Consider the following 17,175-nt stretch of genomic DNA (forward strand, 5'->3'; position numbering starts at 1 on the left):
TTTTCACACATCAGCAAACGCCATTTCTCCTGCATGAACACTGGCTTCATGTTCTGCAGCTATTTTCAAATATTCAGTATTTTTTTTTTCTTCCTAAGAGAGTATATTTAAAAGAGGGCTTTCCTTGTATTTTCACAAATGACAACGAAACAAAAAGAGAGCAATTAATTAATAATGTTGAAAAATATTGTACCATCCCTCTGTTCTGTTTATTTCTTTATTTTACAGTCTGCTCGATATCACTTTAAGATCTTACCCTCTGGTCAAAGTAGCTGACTGATGTCATTTTTTGAGAGACTCCAGATTGGACAGAGTTGATGAGAGGACTATGATTTACCAGATGGCACATTGTGTGTTCTTCTTTTTTGGCAGTCTGACCCTACTGAATATTGAGATGAGAGACCAGCTTGGATTTTCGGGAAAAAAAAGGAAAAGCGTGAAATTTCTTGGAGTGAGTGTATTGCCTATCTGTCAGCTTCTGTATTGGACTGGATGTGCAGTCGCTGACAGCAGAGATTGTAATGTTATTATAAAGCTGTGATTTGGTATTGTTAGTGAGAAACAATGACATCAATCAGATACTCATTTGAAAGAGGTAATTTGATGGTTACATAAGCATATTTAAGGGATTCTCTTTATGTGTAACTCTGTGCTTTCTGTCAAACGAAGCACGATTTGCTGAGCTGCAGGTCTAAAGAGATTCAGGTCCAACACTTTTTCTTCAGCGTGCAGACAAGCATCTATGAAACATTAAAACTTATTTTGTGCTTAAAGAGACAATTTCCGGTTCCTTTGTTGGAACGCAGAACACATGGTCCACGACAATTCCTCAGCCTGAGACCCTAATTAAGGTTTTTCTTAAACTACGTTAAATGCAGATTTCAGCTCAGGTTGTATCTTTTCATCATGAGCTCTGGACCCTTTCATTAACCTCTTAGAACAGTGTAGGAGACAACAGGCAGCTGGATTGCATTTGGCCACAGACTGGGACCAGCCATGTGTTTGGCCGGGAGTGTGGCGCTGAAGAGAACTCGGATGTGGAGAGGGAAGTGTCCAAAAATAAAACACTTGCCACTTTACTTGACCACTGATTCCCAGTGAAGAGCGCTGCAGACTGCTTTATGCTGCAGCTAATCTAATTGATGCTTATGGACACAGTGTTGTTCCAAACAGGAAAGCCAAACAGACTTGGTCAGGACGTACACATGTACTTGACCAAACTATCAAGTTAAGAGCACTGATTCAGCATGTGTTGGCAGGAGGAGATTTGACTGTTTATGAGATGTCCTCAGTGGGGTGTAAGGCAGTGGCTGGGCTGCCACCTTGAGGTTTACAGGTGTATTTAAATTTATTTAGTCATATGTCTGATGAAGCATGAGACATGAGAAAATGTAGAGATGACTGGAAAACAGACCACATGTTTTACCCATCTTCTTTATGAGTGAGGCTCACCCTAAATGCCAAATCATTTTGATTTGTGGCATAAGAGAATGTATTTCAGTGCATTTGTTCAACATTGCATTTGCCCACATTTAGAGTAGGGTTTGATAGTACTTGATTTAAGTGGATTAAAATAAGGATAAACTATAGCGGTCAGTGTATATTCCCAACTTTCATAACTCAGTGACTTTGCTCGTTATGGTTGTGACCGGCAGAGAGAACCCCCTGCGTCATGCACTATAGATGTACTGCAGCCTCCTTTCTACCAGACACAGTGAGGGCTGATGGGAGAGGGCTGGTTGTATGTCACCGTTAGAGACAGTGGAAATGCATCGATGGCTCTGCCTCCAACCGAATAGGACACATGCTGGCAAATTTATAGAAGTATTAAACATTAAATGCTCTGATGCAATTGCGATTTCATGACAGGGGAATGGGATAGTTAATAACTGTCTCAGTGAGCAGCTTTCTAGCATGAGATGAGCCACAATTAGGTCAAACTAGCTGGTGCATTAGCAGAAGGACAAGAGGCAGTTTCAGGACTTTTCTTCTTTGGGATGGGTGAAACGCGGCATTAATCACAGTAATGTTGCTGCAGTGGCGGTAGAGACAGCCCATGACGCCTTCTCTGCATAATATCCTAAAGTGAACACTGCGTTCTCCTGCTAATTTATGTACTGCCAACAGGGCTGTACAGTAAAGCCTTCTGAAGATGCTTATTGCTCTATAGCTCACGGAAAGGATGAGAATACATTTGGCTCACTGCATAGAAACTTTACCATATTGTTTCTGCTGTAGTTTTATATCTGCAGACTCTGATGAAGTCTGCAGTGTATCAGCTGCAGTGCGAAGGCTCGGCAAGTGTGTGACAAGCGGGAGCTGGTGCCAGCCTGAGTTTCTGTGGATAACCTGTCCACAAAAAATGTAAGAAGATATGAAATGTTAGAAGTGATACTGCAATAACTTCAGGATGGAGAAAGTGGCACCTAACTGACTATCTGTTACTGTTCTGCAGCAACTTTCCTTCCTGCTCATGTGTCGCTCATTAATCATACATGCTTACGGATCCCAAATCCTTGTAATTCAGGAGTTATTACTGAGAGAGAGGCAGTATGCAACTTCAGAATTATGTCAGTTGTTCATCCATGTTGACATGTTTTGATATAATTAAGTCCAATAAGCTGCCTAAACATATAAAATAAACATAAATGTACACGCCAAACTCCATTTAATAGGCAAAAATAAATGATTTAAATGCTTTATGGACATAACAGTGAGGCAAATTTCCAGTGCATGTCAGTGGTACCCAACTATTCAAATTTCTCTGTAAAATGCATTATTAGGTGTTGGATAATGTATGTGCCCCACAGAGTTAATTATCATCTTTTGCTTTTATCACAGATTGAGTGCCTCACATAAAACAGACAGACACAGAACATCACCTGTTGTCTTGTCAAAATTTTAACAAAACAAAAGGAGAAACCCTTGCAAACAACTAATAGAAACAAACTTGGAAATAAAATTAAAGATCAGCCTAAAATTAGAAATTGCTTTGATGCTGCTGCTTTTCTTTGTCTGAACAGTAATATGGTCAGAAAAGTCACGCAGCCACATAAATAGCCTGCAGATCTGTGTGATTAATATTGCAATGCTGCTCTTTCCTCTCCACAGTAAACACTGTGTGCGTCTGTGTCAACATACCAAGATGGCTTCAACTGCAGGCTACAGTACATGTGGGACGACACGAGTGCAAGACGATGTAGATTGAAATACTAGATCCAATGAGCCATTCAGTGAGTAACACAATATTGCAAAGTGTGAGAAAAAGTTCCTTGTCAAAGACACTCTCCTCTTCTGCACATCTGCATGGGAGAAGATGATACAATTTGTGCTATCCATCAGATCTGCTGAAGCAGCAGTGTACATCTCAATGCTTCCCATCTCCCATGCTGACTGTCAGCCTGATATGGGAAGCAGCAAGCTAGAGAGAATCAATTAGTGGCCCATACGTTTGAATGGCAGCAGGGATGGAGTAGATTTAGACAGGAGGATCGGGATATTCTCTGGAAATTGTCAGTGGAGCAAAAAATAAAGTCGATCAGATGGAGTTTTATCTCTATTCCAATCAGTGCAATAAATCTTTAACATGTGCACACACACATGCACACACACGCTACCACAGTGCACAACAAGTAGCTGTACTCTGCATAAAAAGCTAATTCTGCAGTGATGAAATGATTCGCTGGAGGTGACACAGCAGAAACTGGCAGCGATGTGACATTGGACGTGTTGAGGATAGAGTGATGATGTTTCTATCATAATAAGAGAACAGAAAAACACTAATATTAACTAATGTTATGCACAATGTGGGACGAAACCACAGCAGATGAATGGAGACGAACCAATCCACCATCTTATTTTGTGTTAAGGAACTTTTCATGTTTAAACAACGTATCATCTTATCTTGTTAAATTAAGAAACTTTTCTCATTCTACCGAATTAAACAGGTGTTATAAAAACAAAGTTCTATATGATGTCGTTATGGGAAAAGGATCCATCCATAGTCAAAATACAAGACACTGTAACATACAGCAAAAATGTCTCAAATCACTCACTTCAACAAATTAAATTTACTTAAAGACATTCTGTTCTTTTAACTGCAGCAGATGATACACAAGATCCAGCCTTGTCAATGGATATTCTACAGTGAGCATCATATTCCAACCTGCTTTTTGATCTGGAAACCTCAACAGGTTTAACTTTGGCACTGCAAAACTGATAGAACTGATAGATAATTTAACACCATGCAACAAATGATGACGTCCTGCACAAATCCAAGGACACGTCAGTGCTGAAACACCCAGTCACCTCTGTGATTCTCCCCGCATTAGCACAGAGAATAATTCACTCCTCTAACTGTATATGAATTTGAAAAAAAAGCGCAACTGTTTATTTCCAGTTAATGACAAAATGCTGAATGAGCATAATATGATGCATTGTTATGTGCTGCCCACCAAGGCTCTATAAAAGCATTTACTGCTCAGTAAATCTCTTTAATAGATGAAAAAGTAGGAAAAAATCAATACTAAAACAAATACAAATTAGTGAGGGTCTACCAACCACACACACACATGCATATATGATCGTATGAATAGTCCATAGCTCTGTTTACTTTATTTACTTACAAATGATTAATTAACAGATAAAAGCTTTAAAAGCTACAGACCTGTTTGTAACTTTATGGAAGGTAAATTGATGATAAAATGCTGTGTGTATTTCTTCAGTTGTAAAAAATTATGTGCTCCTTCTGCACCCAAACACACTCAGCACATTACACACACTTTAAGGTTTGGCCGAATGTGTTTCTTATTATAATGGCATGCCGGATGAACAACTTATTTTGTTGGATATGCTAAACCATTTAGAGGCTGTAAAACGCTGAAATGAAACAACAACAAAATTGTGAGAATTTATCCTTGAGGGATGTTGAATACAGCAGGAAATTTCACAGCAACCCATTGAATAGCTGAATGAAGGGTTAGGGTTATTTCACTCTAAACCACAAATGTCAACCTCATGGTGCTACAGGAAAAGTCAGGGGATTCATCCTCTGGGCACCATGAATGGCTGTTTAAAAGCTGTTGAGATATTCCAGTCTGGACTGAAGTGGACCCTGATTTAAGATTATTTTGTCAAATGCTGTTTCCAAGATGTAGAATAAACTTTTACTGCTAATCAAAGTTGGCCTACACTACGAATAAATACATTATGCAAGCATTTCATAGACATCAGCATGAAGGGGGGTGCACATCACATTATGTGAATTATATTTAAATCGCTCATCTCTCTGTAAATGCTTTCTATCTTTTCATTCATGCAGAGAATAGTTTGGATCTTCGTTTCTTCTCAGAGCAGGAGAAAGACAGACAGTGTTATTTATACAGCAGTCAAATGACATGCAGATGACCTAAGTGACGCTCACAAGATCCACTAAAGGTCTATTTGATATGTCTGTCAGCATGGTTGACATACAAAAGAGGGGTGTTTGTCTTGGCTGCACTGACATGCTCTTAAGCCTTGGCAATAACATGCAATAAGCTTATAAACTAAAGAATAGCAGTTCCTGTAATATCAAGAAAACAAATTACATTAAATGGAAAAATTAATAAGACGATGAAAGCGACCTCGCCTCATTGATTTGACTTGGTTACTAAAAAAATGTAATGTTTATGTGACTTTGACATTAGTCTGGACAACCAAATGATCGTAAAACATGCACAACAAAAATCAATCTAATTAAAAACAAACAAGGAAAAACCTAGAGGTAAATAAAATATATCCCCATTGCCTTTTTATGCAGATGAGCTGGGCCATTGCTGTCTGAAGAGCTAATGTGTTTATTGCATTTATCAATTAAAACCCCTCTTTGGGGAGCTCAAGCAGATGGGAATACAGCTGTGTAAAGGCAGAAAATTATCTTTTTAATTACTATTAAAATCTGCAGGGCAGACACAAGTCTTGTGATGTACACAGCCCATAAGACCACCCAAAACTAAGTGTAATCATGTGCACTGTGTCGTTTTCATTGTTTCACAGAATATACATAATATGGATGTGAGAGCTATGTATCTATCTATCTGTCCTTTCTTTGAAAGAGCACAGTTTTCTCTCCGGGTACGTATTTCAGCAAATGATTAGTGGTTTCAGTTGTTTTGACTATCATGTTCATGCAGGGAGACATGCCATGCTAGTCTGAGTCACACCCAAGATAAGGCTGCTCCATTACAGAGGGATGGCTCAAAGGCTATTCCGACTGTCCGCCTGCCCCATTAAAATTTAGAACAAGGAAAGACCACAGATAATCAGCAACAAACAACCCACAATTTCATTATAAGGTGTAATTACAATGCACGGGCAGAAACTGCATGCAGACGCAGCTTTATTTAACAATTTGAGATGGGTTTGGAGGCAGGGAGTAGCCGTAAATGTATGCATATTTGGACACAGGTTAAAAATGGACACACGCTGTTATCACACCAGTAAGATGCAAATCAATAGTGATTTAATGACAGTGTCTCATGACCTCTTTTTCACAAAGTTTACTAATGAATTATATAATTTCCTTCTCCATTAAAGTATGGCTTTAAGCAAGTGCTGAGGCATCACTGGGGAGTAAGTGTGTGTGTGCGGTCTACATGCTAATGATGAGGAAATGGCTCAACATCTTGATGGACTATGGTGGTGTTTTAGCATGATGTAGCCCATTTACTCTGAATGCATACACTGTACATGCTTTACATTATTACTGACCATTTTCCAGAGATGCTGTAGTGTTTTCCTCCCTTGCAAGCAAGCTAACATAAGCTTACATTATTTGCAACAATAAAGTCTCAAGTCACTTTTTGAATTTGAATGTGTTGCAGAAATAATAATAATAATACTAATAATTCGTCTTAAAATCACACATCTGTTCCTTGAAATTCTTTCAGTTTTATTAAGACTACATTATTTTTCAGTCGTCAGCTGTGGCAGTTCAGTGCAAACTCTTTAAAGGGCTAACACTTTCATCCATTTGGTTGGAATGATTAATTTCCCTCACTCATCGTTTCTCCCTGATACTACGCATGTTCCCATTCCTTCACAGAGTGCTGGGTCTTTGGACTCCTCTGGGAAGTTCTTTAGGGAGCGGGGCTAAGACTGCCACACTGTCCCTGCTCTACCAGACTGGGGTGAAATCCACTAATCGGCTTTTGTGGCCAAATGTGATAAAGCTGCAGCCAGGATCAGGCCAATTTACAGTGCGCCAGTTCTGTCCGTCCCGTGTGAGCTGCATATCCACAGAGCAGCAGCTCAGCATCCTCCTCTTTTTAAAAAAAAGCTTTCATTGCTATCAGGCCGGCATTGGCAGAATCTTGTGGAATAACCCCATTGTGAAGAGCCTGCCTCAGTCATTTCTACAGCTGGCGGCTCAGTGGAAGTGACGAGCTAAGATGGTGCTCTTCATACGCTGTCTCAGTGTGGGGTCCCTCCAGCAGCTCTGCACAGAGGAAGAGCCAAATGTGTGTGCTACAACACATCTGTGCAGATGGTGGCTGATCAGCATACGGACAGCCGAGGACATGATTTGGTGTACTGTATCTAATAAACATTGCTATAAAACTGTTCAGCTTCCTTTAAACCCTTATTTTTCCTTTGATAATCAATCTAAAAGCACCAGGAAACTATAAAGTGGAGTGACAGTTATAATTTACTATTGTCGGAGTAAAAATCTCAAGAATGTGGATACATTTATTTGCAAGCTTTCTCTCATCAGTCAGTGAGTAGGAAAAGGTTCCTGCACCATTCTCTCTGAATAAATTATATTTTTTTGCGACTTTACTGCCGACTGATGTGTTTCCTCTCAGCTTATACGTTGCAAAATAGATTTCCTGCCATTCAGTTAGTTTGTAGTCTCAGCACTCTACCCATAACAAATTTTATAAGCAGATCTGTGGAATGTCGGAGTTCTGGGAGATGTCCATGCAGGATACCACAGACCAGTATCGCCAGACCAATTCGCAAATGCTAATTAGTCCAGAACTTCTCAGTTCGGTTTCGATTTCCCAGATTTCGACTTCAACGGGCGCAGATCAAAATGTCTGTGGACACGACTGGATAGAACTATAATGAATCAGAGCAACGAAACATGACGTGGGGCTGAGCAACAGAAAAATATAACGAGACGGTAGCGTGCAGAGATGAGCTATGATGGCGTAGCACTGACATGTCTGTGATCATTACTACTTTGACATTTTGTAATCTACATGTCTGATGGACAGCAGAAAATGTTCTGGAATTAGTCTTGTAGATCACCTCAGCCAGGCTCCAATGACTATAACCCCAAGGATTACTTAAGGGTGCCTATGCCCATCAAAGCTCATCCACTAAATGTGTTCACTTTTGGTCTGACAACATTATGGACAAGGATCTCTGAAGAAAGACCTTTTTGTTAAAGGGTAAAATCCAGAAACAGCTGTTGCATCGCTCTCCTCAAAGCCACCAAACTTCACTGACAGAAACAGTGATTTTTAACTCTCAGATCATCATAAAACCACACACAAATTCACAGCGTTAGATGGGAACATATTCTGACTCTGCACCCTGTTTTTCCCCAGACCTCCCTCTTGCAGCCATCTTGGTTCTTTCGTATCAAAGCCACCCCATATCACCACGACCAGGGTAGCGAATGCATCTGTCTGAGCAAGTGCAACATGAGTTCACAGATTTGTTGTATTTCAGCAAAAGAAAAAAAAATCCCAGAACATTTAAGTCTCAAGTTTTGACCTGGCAAAGCACAACAACAATGAGAGAAATTAGACGAGCAGTCCTCGCACAGCCACATGCCTTGAACATTTGATTACAAAGCCTCTGCACTGAAAGACCTTGGTCTCAGCTATATAAAAGCACATCTTTGAAAAGAAAATGTCCAAACTCTGGGTCATTTTAATCATCAGAATTCATACACCTGAAGGACTCCCAACTGATTCACCATTTGCAACAAAAGACTTCCGGTGCAGGATTAACCAGGCTTTTCCTCTACATCAAGATGAGTCGCATGGTCTCCCTCTGAGCCTCAGCAATGATTGTCTAACAACACTTCATTATCATGTCCAACACCTGCCCTGACGAGGCAATTTTCTTATCAAAGCAATTATGTACCTGGGATGTTTCAGTCACATAGGGCAACATGTTATATAAGACAGTGGGAGAATAAGCCTCTGCAGGGATGTACCTGATATTTTAATTTAACTGATAACAAAAAAACTCCCCTCCAGCAGGAGCACATTACAAAAAAACAGGGCCCAGGACAACAAATTAGTTTATAACACCTTTGGGAAGAGCAGCAGAAGGTGTAGATCAACACAGAAGAGAAGCTCTTTATTTGGCTCTTAGACTGATTAATAGTCGCAGAATACTTAAAATCTGGACGGCTTTAGGAGTGCAGTTAATCACAGGTTTTATTGTGGGTCTTAAATCAAGAGGGGCAATTCTGGGCTCAAGTAATTTTTAGAATATTGCCATCATTATTTTTGAACAGTTCCTATTTTTCCCCAAAGCCCTTTTGTAGAGAACAGTTATGTACTTATAGTAGCTGGAAGCACGCTGAAGCATCTCAGGTGCTGGATTTGGGGAAAGGGCAGAAGGTGCCTGCTGACTTAGATAAGGAGATGCTTTAACAAATATCCTCAAAGACAATGAAAGTCATGACAGTATGTTCTCATCATTACACTTTGCTCTCTCATGACCTTTGCTTCTGCAAAGTCACACTGTCACAGGTTTTGTGTATATCATGAATTATTAGGTTAGCATTTGCGTTGCTTTTGTATAAACTGAGTTTTCTCCAACGTGACCAATTTCATCTGCATAATAGTCGCACTGCCTTCTTGAGGAGAAAAGGGCTCTGTTATCAGAGAGAGGGAAACAAAGAAAAATAGAAAGAAAGAAGAGGAGGGAAGAGAGAAGGTATGGCTGGATGGTATGTGAACAGCAGGACAGCACCATGGCTCTGACATCATTTTCAGATGGTGTGCCAGCTTTGCTGCCATGCACAGATTTCCGCCTTGGCCCTGGAGCTCAAACATCACATGTGTAGATGCAAGGACCCTGTGCCCTGTGGGCAAATACACTGTAAAACCAGACTGCGAGTTAATATCCACAACACATCCAGTAATTTCCTCTGTTGACTCTTCACTTTCGAACTGGCTGTGAATTTGCCGTATGAGCTTCAGTGCTGCGTACTGTTACCTGTTAGAAGCGTGTTTTTGAAAAAAAGGCATCACAAAATTAGACTCCATGATCTTGATGGTTAATCGCTGGTTGGCTAAAAGCTGCTGATAAAAGTTTTCCTGTTGAAGTCTGTAACCAAAGACAAAGTTTCCTCAATTTTGTGTAAAGGGCTAAATAAAAAAAATGATGGATGAGCTTTTCTGTTTTTTTTATTTATTTTTCAGTGGCGGCAGCTATAAATTAATGCTGCTTGGCAAGTGATTTTACCTTCTGTCTTTATACATGCTGGCAAATTAATCTACCCAAAATAACCACAAATTCAACAGGCCTGGGACTTCTCAGTCAGCTGACAGTCAAATAAAAAATTGTGATGAACATAATAACCTGCCAGAGCACTCCTGCCTCTTTTCTCCTCTCTCATCAGCCTGTTTGATGAAATCTGTCCATTCCTTTTTCCTGTTTTCCTCCAAATAACCACTGCTTTAGCTGGGCAGTTCCTCCACCTCTCTGTCTCCCTCCTAACTTTAATGATCCATCTGTCTCCTTCAGTCTCATTGCCCCATGCCCTCTTGTCTCTACCTCCCATTCACAAAGACATTGCAGGTCCAGGCTCAGGGGCGTCCTCTTTGTCATTGGCAGCAATGACCTCCACGTTCCCCCCTTGGCATAGGGTCAATTATTCACTACACGGGAACTACACCTGTGTCCCTCGTGAATCTCCCCGACAACCAGCCGCCAGAAAAAAATGAGTCTATTACCATGGTGGTGCCAGGTGATGGATTTCATGTTCGCTAGTGGAGTGCAGGTAAAAACCTGGGGAAGCCACTGAAGGTGACCTTCACAGCTAAGGCATCTTTACCGGCCGTGCGTGCAAACATACTGACTCCCATGAGGAACTATCAAAGGAGGGAGTGGAGCATTGGTTTCCATGTCAGACTTGTTTGTTTGTTGTGGGTTATTGTTGTGTATGCTGTAAACCTGAGCGACCTTGAGCTGCAAATTCCTCCATAAGACGTTCCCTGGTGGGCCATAATGCCTGTGTAATATCTATTGGACCAGTAAAAACATTGTTCACTGGCTTTTTGCATGAGACATACTTGAACTGTGACATAATAAAACATGCATCACAGAATCTTTGTGTTGTCCAGTCTGTGCTGTATGAATGATATTTCAGTTCCTTTTTAACCTTAACTGTACAGTATCAGTCAGACCAATATGATAAAAACTTTACAGTCAACATAAAAGGCTATGTGAACAGTTAAATTTTACTTTTAAAGCTGCATGGGGCCGGCTTGCAGTGAAGTATCATCACCTTTCACAACACATTCCCAGTGCCCACTAGTGAGGTGGCATCTGCAGCGCTCAAGGCAGGATGGCAGCCATGCAGGATAGCACCAACCAAGCTGTTAGGCCTGCTGTCTGCTAATCCATTCCAGTGTGGCAGCACAGTCGGTGAACCCCATGCAAGCAGCACTTCAGGTCAACAGATATGGTCAATACATGTGGTCAGAACATGTGGTCAGGACAACAGTTCTATTGGACCATGACTAACAGACTGTGTGATAGGCTCGCTTTGGTGTGTGCCTCTTTTTTTCTTTAAGTACGTGCATGTTTGTCTGCCTCCCCGCCTGCTTGTCTGCAGCTATATTGTGTCCTCGTGTGTTTGTTTCTGGCTGTATATCCTTTTGTCTTTGTGCACCAATGCATGTTCGTATGACACATGCTGCCAGGAGACTTGGCTGCACACACGGGGGACAGGTGAGACATGTAGAGGGGACAGGCAGGTTTTTGGAGCAGCCTCACCTCTCTGTAACTTTGGACCGTTGATGTGTCTGTCTTAATATCAGCGTGTGTCAGCTGTCCTCAGCATGCAGAGGCACTGGAGTGTACAGCTCCAGTCTGCTGCTCCTCGGCCTCACTCGTTTCCCAGTCGCTCCCGGGCCCGCCAACCGGCTTAGACATGGCACAAGACAGAGGACGAGCACCACACGACACAGGCTTGGTCACCCGGCTCTTGCTTTTGTTCAAAAACTAGATCTGTTCTTGCTTTTGCTCAAAAATTAATCTATTTACTGCAGATGAGGTCATATCAGTCAGCGTATCTTATTCAGAAATTAATTGATATTTTAATGGTTTGGTAGAGAAGTAAATTATTGAAGAGTTGGTTTTAGGCTGTTGGGTCAAAATACAACAATTAGTCCATTAAGTTTGGAACTTATAGTGGAAATGAGACCACCAAGTTAGGCTAACTACACATACTGGGGGTTAAGAAACACAACTGTGAAACATTTATAGTACGCTTAGTGTTTTATGGGAGGTTTTATTGCCCAGCTGCCATGGGCACAGTTGTAAGTGCTTGAATTTACTGATATGTATGAAACTCTTACTGAAATGTAAATTAATTGCTCAGTTTTTTATAATTGAAGTGTTCGCTCCTCTTTTGTATTTAATTGTCCTGAAGATCAAAAACAGTAATTTTCCAAAATATGCTTGTAGCTGTCATCTATGCACATCATATAACCTTTGTCCCACAAGCAGAAAACACATACTGTATGTGTTTTATACATGTTAATAAATGCTCTCACAAAAACCTCTTTATCCTCTAATCTTGTCAGAGCTAATGATGTCTAATTTGAACGGGTGACTTACGACAAATGGCCGTGTCCATTAATGAGACAATAAGCATACGCAATATCCCTCAGAGTCTGTCATCAATCACAAAGACCAAGGTCATGTGATTTGGCTTCAGTCTGAAAAACTGAGAGACAGGACATGCAGATTACTGTACAATAATCCAGCGGGGAGAGAAAGTGTGGAGCTGTCTCTTAGGAGGCAACTTAAAATACATTTATACACATTTTCAGTGTGAGAAACAGTTTCCTCAAATATGTCCTGAGACACCTGAACGCTGTGTCTGACTATCAGCCACAGTAAAGCCATAGGTGTACAGCAGTGGGTACAACAGCACCTCCTGAAGGCACACAGATGAATTATGAATCTACATCAAAAAGACAAAGCATGTCGCCACACAAAGCCACAGCACACCCACTCGCTGAGTATTATGAGCTCAAACAGCTGTGTGCCCATTTATCTGGTGCCAAAATTACCACTAGGGGTAAGTGTGAAAACATATTCTTTGTGATTTTGGTGAATGGATTCTTTAACAACATAAATATTGTTGCTGTCCAATCTGTTTGGAGGCGATAGTAGATTCCAGTGCTGTGCCTTTTATTTACGTTTGAATCACAGTTTGGGCCCTTAAGCCTCGTCCCCAGAGTTCTGATAATGAACTTATGTGTTACGACATTTAAACAGGCAGGCCTGGACAGCCTCTCATAACTCAGAAAGGTTATTCTCCGGCAGCAGATATAGATAAATGTCAGCAACGTAGCTGAGGCTTTACTGAAACAGAGCAGACATGATGCTCACTGCTGATATTTACACAGCAGAGCCAAATCTGAAGGATGGGGGAAGACATGGCCTGCTGACAAAATCGGCTGTCACGGTAATCCTTGTCCAGCGATGGAGTTTGAGAGCAGACACAAAGCAAATAACCTCCTCATGTGTCAATCAAGGTGATCTTCTCACAATATGAAATCCTGCTTCATTTGGCTGACATAATAACCTAATTGCTAATATTGCAAAATGACTGATAAATTTACCTTTATACTGGATTTAATTCACTCATCTCTTGCATGCACTTATTCCCCCTCTGCCCAAGTCTTAGTGACAGGAGGTCGAAGACCAAAAATCACCTCAGTCTGCCGTCATTAATCCACGGAGAGGCTGAGGCATGTCTCTGCGAGAGGTTACCCCCAGAACTCACATGAGGGATGGGAGGAGGAAAAAAAGGAGGAGAGAACAGAAGAAGGCCAATTTGTGTGTTAGCCCCAGCAGCAGGGCAGGCAGGCACTTAATTCTGTGGAAGCGCATCATTATATGCACCATTTACCAGATGCCCATTTAACATGCAATAATTAGATCACTCACTTTGGAGAGGAAAAAAAAAAAAAGGCTGAATGTGAGCTATACTTAAAAAGGGTCCCTTGCCATAACATTAGCAGTCCCCCACAGGGTCACTTGTCAAAACAGTTTGAGAGATTAATTCTTTGGAGTGTCAAGAAGAAAAATGTATGGCCAGGCTCTACTTTTGTTTCTTTCCTTTGTCCTTTGTTCTACAGTTTTCCACTAAAATGAAACACAGGAGGCATTTTTACAGTAAAGTTCTGCATATTCTTCCAGAATGAACGCATGGTACATGTACATAGGGTTATGATTGTCAACATAATGAATAAAAGTCAAGACTGAACTCCCGTTATTGTGAACGTTGAGAGGCAGAGTTCTGGAAATGCTCATTCTTCCCTCTGTGTCTCATTTAAAGTGATTTCTGAAAGTATGTTTATGTTTTTTGTCAATCCTTGTGAGTCAAACAAATCCCATAATTGGATTTTCAAATATTTCCCCTACACAGCAACCTTTGTCTTGTATATTGATATTGATCATCACATTTCGCTTCACTTCTAAACCTATTTCATCTCACTATGAACCTGTCTCTCAGTAAATTACTTTTACATAAGTACAGTGTGTGTCTTTTATTGCGCAAACCAGACGAAACCCCTCTCCTTTGAACTCCCTTCTATTTGGTTTGTGTTAATAATGCCCATCCATTTCAGATGGAGAATCATTTCATTTCTCTCTGAAGCAACTTCAGTTCATCACACACACAGCTACTGCACAGAGTCCATTCTCTCAGCCAGGGAGCAGATAATAAACTCGACACCAGGTAGACCCAGTCACTTTTGTGTGATGGGCCAAAACCTGTGCGCTCTGTCAGTCCTGAGAAGCAGACGTTGAATCCTCTGCCTTTCTTGGTGCTGTTATGGAGATGTTAATGGAGTAATTTATGGAAGATATAAAGTAAAATAGGTCATCATCAGCTTTCAGCCCTTTCATTGTTAGTGTGTGTGTGTGTGTGTGTGTATATGTGTGTGTGCTACAGCACTCCCTTCAGCTGAGGGCAGTCATGGAGCACCAGTACATCCCCTGGGCCGCGGAGAGTGACTGGTACCTGAGGAGTTAAATGGCCTGAGGAGGACACGGTCCACCATGCCTGTATTCTGTAAAGCTCTATAGAACAGCCTATTACAGTGCTATGGGAAAGGCTGTGCTTCATTTATGACCTGAAAATGTGTGTAGTGCAGCTATAGTCATATGCTGATCCTGGCGGTGTACAACAGTATATAAATATATATTTATATATAGAGTATAGTAGACATTTAAATGAAGCAGATGTGCATCAGAAAGCTGTGAGATGAAAAAAAAAAAGACATGTTGAAAAAAAATCACCCAACCTAAACTTTATTCACTTAACAGCCTCTTCATCCTCGTTTGCATTCTCCTCGCTCACAGCTGCTGTACTGTAAGTTGGCTCCATTCCACAGCATGAAGTGGTTTGATTATTTGCTGAATGATAAATATAATTGATACTCAGAGTACCTCAGAGAATAATGCTCATTTACGATTGCTATTACTTAAAACCATGAACAGCTTGCTTGCTAAAGCCAACCAAGGTCCGTTCTGAAAACGCCACAAAGCTTTATCACTGGAAGTGACAGTAAGTCAACTCTTCTTCACTTTGAAATTAACGGTGTTTTGTGAGTAATGCAGCCATTGTCATCTAAACTGTCAGTGTCATGCAGGGATGATATACCCATTTAATAATAGAAAGAGCTTTTATATGACTGTGTCCCTGGGATTGGCAGACTTTGATTGGCTTGCAAGACCATTTCGCTTTGCAGATAAAATGAAACTACCTTCAACATAATTTATAGATGCAATTTTGTGGGACAGTCCTGAGCTCATATTTGATATGACAATTTGAAGGTGGATGTGTGTGTGCGCCTGTGCGCGTGTGCACGTGTCCACATATAAAAGCGTAATAAACACAGAAATTAGATTTTAAGCCAGCTGTAATTTGTACGATTTTTGAAAGTCTGCTCGATCTGCAAGAAACTCAGCAGGTTGAACCTCATATGACCTTTCTGAACACCAATAATAATGATATTTTCACATTATACCAATAGTTATACACAGTCAAACTAATCCCCCTTGTTGATTAGCTGCATTGAGTGTCTCCTATTGGTCTCCTATTGTGTCATCTCTCCTTAAAGTTAACCTTCAGTCACCTGCACAAATTAATGAAGCTGACCCTTCCATAGGACCCATATCCTAGTGTGATCGTCCACAAAAGACAAACACTGCCTAGTCACAATTTAAACCAATGTCCATTATTTTAACATTACTTTGGGCTGTAAGTAGCATATTTCAGAGAAATACAGTATGAGATATTTCTGGACTTAGCAGAAATGAAGAATAGGGGGAAACAAACAAACAATGTCTGTCAACAGAGTTAAATCTGTCCCAGATTTCATGCCAAAGTATTAAAATGTCATAGAAGGATGCTTTGACGTGACAGCATCACATCAGCATGGACCAGTAATGAAAATACAAGCTAATGCAGCTCCATCCGCAGAAGAGGAAAAGGCTCCAGGCTACGACTGGCACTTCTTCTGTGATCCATTAAAGTTCAGGAGGAGCCTGCTTGGGTCTCAAATCAAGGAGGATGAAATTGACCAAAATATCTGTGAGGCAGAGGCATTCATCATCCGCAGATAAAAATGTGCTCTCTCAATATGGCTGTAACATTTTACAGCCGCACAGGGGGGCTTTAGTGTCGACAAAGTCTAATTCACAGTAACATGGCTGCAACAACCAGTTGTCAGGACAGTGGAGTGATTAGCATGTGACCTCTCTGGGATGCATTCCATTTTTATAAGAACGTCCTAACATTGCACTTTGAGATGCTCCTCAGTGGCTTTTAGTAATGCACTGACATGCATTGAGTCCTTGCAAGGGGTCCATTATGTGAGCATTAAATGGCAAATAACATGAATTTTACACTAACATGCT

The sequence above is a fragment of the Chaetodon auriga genome, chromosome 19 (assembly GCF_051107435.1).
Source record: "Chaetodon auriga isolate fChaAug3 chromosome 19, fChaAug3.hap1, whole genome shotgun sequence".
In the NCBI taxonomy this organism is placed as follows: domain Eukaryota; kingdom Metazoa; phylum Chordata; class Actinopteri; order Chaetodontiformes; family Chaetodontidae; genus Chaetodon; species Chaetodon auriga.